Below are 5,000 nucleotides of genomic sequence, written 5' to 3'. Positions count from 1 at the left end.
ACGTGTGTGTGTGTGTGTGTGTGTGTGACGCGCGCGCGCGTGCCAGAATGCCTGAGTGTAAAGCACCCTTTCGACACAATCATGCAATGGTACCTTCAACCTACGGACAACAACCCTTCCAATTATTCGCGAGTATGTCTTCTCAGCGGTAGTTTCCCTTGGCTTGTCGAAATCTTAGACTAGGATGTTTCACAAACGAACGATACTACAAGATCGTATCCCCCTGTTACACGACACTTGAGATTGCCACAAGTTCTCAAATGTCGTATAGTTGTGTTCTTTTATTCTACGTCGCCCGTCTTCGCAGCAGCAGAAAACAACTCGTCAAATTGAGTTCGAGGATTTATTTAGCATTCCATACATACAACTGCACATCGTAGCAGAACTCAAATAGAAGCTTTTTAACCTTCAAATCGCGCTGGCATATATAGTAAATACTCAATCTCGAGAATATTCCAGACCGAACATGATACAACTACATTATATGTGGCCATTTCTGCGAAAAGGGACCTTGTTGACAAATTTATCGATTTTGAGTTTTGGATTTTATTTGACAGACTGTTATATTTAGAACGTGATGTGAGAATTTCAGACCTTCAAATTTATTTTTCACGGAGTTATGACCCTTTTTTGGAGATACCCCCAAAATGACTTAAAATGGCCAAACTTTTAAAAACAAACTTTTGCCGGGAAATAGTAAGTTCAAGCATCTGCCGTTATTACTTGTATGGTTTTAGGTCAAAATAATGTTTCATTCCAGAGTTATTGCCCTTTTTGTAACGTTACCCTAATTTTTACTTTTTCGTGTTTTTCTATCATTCTCTCCTCCCATGCAGAAGAAACAAGTCGCGTAAGGCGAAATTACTACATTTAGTCAAGCTGTGGAACTCACAGAATGAAACTGAACGCACTGCATTTTTTTCACAATCACCGTAGTCCGCCGCTAGTGCAAAAGGCAGTGAAAGTGACGAGCCTGTTCAGCGCGGTAGCGGTTGCGCTGTGCTGCATAGCACACTTTACTGTACCTCTCTTCGTTTTAACTTTCTGAGCGTGTTTTTAATCCAAACATATCATATCTATATGTTTTTGGAATCAGGAACCGACAAGGAATAAGATGAAATTGTTTTTAAAACGATTTCGTAAATTTAATTTTAATCATAATTTTTATATTTTTAATTTTCAGAGCTTGATTTTAATCCGAATATAACATATTTATATGTTTTTGGAATCAGAACATGATGAAGAATAAAATAAAAGTAATTTTGAATCGTTTTATAAAAAAATATTTTTAATTACAATTTTCAGATTTTTAATGACCAAAGTCATAAATTAATTTTTAAGCCTCCATGCTGAAATGCAATACTGAAGTCCGGCCTTTGTCGAAGATTGCTTGGCCAAAATTTCAATCAATTTGATTGAAAAATGAAGGTGTGACAGTGCCGCCTCAACGTTTACAAAAAGCCGGATATGACGTCATAAAAGACATTTATCGAAATAAAAAATCAAAAATCTGGGGATTTTATACCCAGGAACTCTCATGTAAAATTTCATAAAGATCGGTCCAGTAGTTTAGTCTGAATCGCTCTACACACACACACGCACAGACACACACACACACATACACCACGACCCTCGTCTCGATTCCCCCTCTATGTTAAAACATTTAATCAAAACTTGACTAAATGTAAAAACAATCAGCCATATGATTTTTTTCTCGAATATTTCTTCTTCTTTCATACTACCTCTCCCCCTCCATGTTCTATTCTTTCTTCACCGACACACATACAAACACAAACTATTTGAGGCTGTCTGCTGAAAACAATACACACACAAGTTGTGGTACTTCTAAATTTCATAACAAGGATTAATTGTTCAGTTTCCTTGGTAAATACAGCTTCCAGTTGTAGAAAGTAACACATGGTGCTGTGTGTCCTTGCACACGTGGGTCTGTCAGTCTGTCCATCACTTCACTGAATTGAAAATGTCATCCGTGCACTCTGCTATCGAACGTCTCCCTTTACTTTCAACAAACTGAAATGCCAATCAGGGTCGAACTTGATGTGGCCGACGATCAAGACATTTTCAAAATGGATTTGTGCTGTTCATTCACACACAAAACTGCATGCCTAAGTATTGATGCACCATGCCGAAGACTGAAGTTGCTACCCTCCTCTGTACCCCTGCCTCATTCGCAAGGTAGACGATTTGCTTCTCTGAAACAAAGGCAACCACAGAGTTGATCAACATATTATTTACTAACCACTATTTGCACAGCTCAAGTCTGGTTTTGGGTACCTGTCCACTTGTCATTTCTAAGCTGGTATGGTATGGTGACATTATCGAAAATGTAGTGTGTGTGTGTGTGTGTGTGTGTGTGTGTGTGTGTGTGTGTGTGTGTGTGTGTGTGTATGTGTGTGTGTCTGTGTCTGTGTGTGTGTGTGTCTGTGTGTGTGCTTCTTTGTTGGAGAAAACAGCACATAAACACAAATATAACTGTATTGCTCCCCCCCCCCCTTTTTTTTAAAGGACTGACAAATTGTTAAGTATTAATATGTCTTTACCTACTGAGCAAAGTCCCAAGGGTAAACCATGCTGATTTCCTTGGAACTGGAACCGGCTGGACATTGCTGTTGCCCCATTCTGTCGAACACCTGCTTTGTGGCCAGGCACTTCTGTCTTTTGTTGTTGCACTGTCCGGTGAATTGCTGGACTTGTTTGCTGTTCCACGCCTGCAAACTGAGAGAAAGAGAGTAACATTGGTTGAAAAAAAAAAGAGGAATTTAAAAACATACTACTCGCACACACATACCACCACCACCACCATCATCATCATCATCATCATCATCATCATCATCATCATCATCATCATCATCATCAAAATCATCATTGTCATTATCATCTCTCTCCCTCTATCTACCCCTCTTTCTCTCTCTCTCTCTCTCTCTCTCTCTCTCTCTCTCTCTCTCTCTCTCTCTCTCTCTCTCTCTCTCTCTCTCTCTCACACACACACACACACACACACACACATACAAAAACCCTCACACAACACACACACACACACACACACAAGCTGCGCGCGCGCACACACACACACACACACAAAACACACACTGCAGTCTATATGGTAACTTACCTGAAATTGTAGCCTGTCATAGATCTAAGTGGAGACAGCAAACGGTAAGAGCAACAGGTTCTCATTTACGATGTCCGGGCATTCAAACGATCAGGAAGAGGAAGACCTTGCTTCGCAATAGGCCTATGCTCTTGGAGAACTCTTTAACCGATTAGTAGTGTGCGTTGTCATCATGAACGTTTACAACACCATCGTGATCAAAGTAGATCTGCTTCGACTTCGGAGTCACAAAATAATGTCCGGGCGAAGTGCAACAAAATAATTCTGAATTAACAGCATTGACCTCGTCAACAAAATCGTTGTCTTATCCCAAAGCGACTTCTGTCAGCAGAACATTCCGTGTTCAACTGAGAAGACTGACTTGCCCTTCCACTATCAGAATTCACAGCTGCAAAGAACAGAATGCCCCAGTCAGTAACCACTGATCTAAATATCAGTAACTTTAGCAAGGGAAGCAACTAAAGATGTAAACGGGGAGTAACTGTTCTTCATCGGGCAACTGCGTTTGTCGTCTGCTTTTTCGTACAGTGCTACGGTCGCGTGAAAGTCAGATCTACCTGAACTATGCGTATAGATCCGTCTAGTGAAATGTAGCTGTGTGATGATTTGGCTACATCACTTTGCTGAATGTGCTTCCAGATGAAAGTTTATATTAAGCTTACTGTCAAACATTACACAAAAAAGTAGGTAAGTTGTTTTAACTTGACCAAAACTAGCGACGAAAAAATGTTTTTCGAAGCACAACAAAACACTCTGTCGCCATTTTCGGCATCATCGCAGTCAACTTGTCATCGGTTCGATGTGTTTTTCCTGAGGAGGAATGAACATAAACATTTTTAGAAGTTTGTAATGTTGATCCCAAGACTATTTTCCATTACTTTAAATTGCTGTTCATTGTACTATCGCTGATAATTCATTGAACATTTTAGAAATTCAACTTGAAGTGGACATCAGTCAGCACAGCAAAGTTTGTTTACATTTTGCTCTAACTTTGACCCCGCGTTTCTCCAATCAGAGGCTTAGATCAACAGGGTCCCTTTTCGCAGAAATGGCCACATATACGAACCGTCTATGGACTAGAACAGTGACGTTCTCTGTGACATCAAAAGCGCCGACGCACTTAATCCGAACGAACGCCACGAACTCACACTAAAAACAGCGTGGTGAACAACTTGTTTTGACAGGACTAGAAAGTTCACCTGCATTCTCGTCCAAGCATAAATATTGTGTTTACAAAATATAATATCGGTACTTTCCCACAAAGTACAAATAAGTCAACTACATGCAACACACAAAACTGAACCAAAGCTTGATTTCGAGGGAGGCATGCTGGGTATTTTCGTGTTTCTGACAATGATTACAGGATCTTTTCCGTGCGCACTTGGTCTTGTGTTTGCGTGTACACACGAAGGGGGTTAAGTCACAAGCAGGTCTGCACATAAGTTGACCTGGGAGATCGGAAAAATATCCACCAGGCTGCAGCGACCGGGATTCGAACTCACGACCTCCCGATTAGGAGGCCGACGTCTTACCACCACGCCACTGCGCCCGTCTTTGGTGTTCTAAACTCGCTATTCTTGCATTTTGTTAATTCATTTTAAATTAAGTAGATGTGCATTGCCAAGGCACTGCATACCCCCAGCGAAAGACCAATCCTCCGTCTCTCTCTCTCTCTCTCTCTCTCTCTCTCTCTCTCTCTCTCTCTCTCTCTCTCTCTCTCTCTCTCTCTCTCTCTCTCTCTCTCTCTCTCTCTCTCTCTCTCTCTCTCTCTCTCTCTCTCTCTCTCTCTCTCTCTCTCTCTCTCTCTCTCTCTCTCTCTGTGTCTCTGTATCTTCTCTCTTTCTATCATTACCTCTTTCTCTCTCTC

At 41.0% G+C, this 5,000-nt stretch overlaps 2 long non-coding RNA genes across 2 annotated transcripts in view; one reads left to right on the top strand and one right to left on the bottom strand.

Annotated features, from left to right (window-relative positions):
- Positions 1 to 5,000, top strand: part of LOC138971667 (uncharacterized) — a 170,553-nt gene that overhangs the window by 153,918 nt on the left and 11,635 nt on the right. The gene's annotated exons all lie outside the window — the stretch shown is intronic.
- Positions 531 to 4,188, bottom strand: LOC138971665 (uncharacterized). Its single transcript, XR_011457334.1, has 3 exons — positions 3,134 to 4,188; positions 2,562 to 2,736; positions 531 to 2,213 (listed from the first exon to the last, which is right to left on the bottom strand). It is a non-coding gene; the product is annotated as an uncharacterized lncRNA (long non-coding RNA).

Source organism: Littorina saxatilis, linkage group LG7, assembly GCF_037325665.1.
Source record: "Littorina saxatilis isolate snail1 linkage group LG7, US_GU_Lsax_2.0, whole genome shotgun sequence".
Taxonomy (NCBI): domain Eukaryota; kingdom Metazoa; phylum Mollusca; class Gastropoda; order Littorinimorpha; family Littorinidae; genus Littorina; species Littorina saxatilis.
Note: the sequence above shows the minus strand (reverse complement) of the source record. Positions and strands in the feature narration are given on the sequence as shown.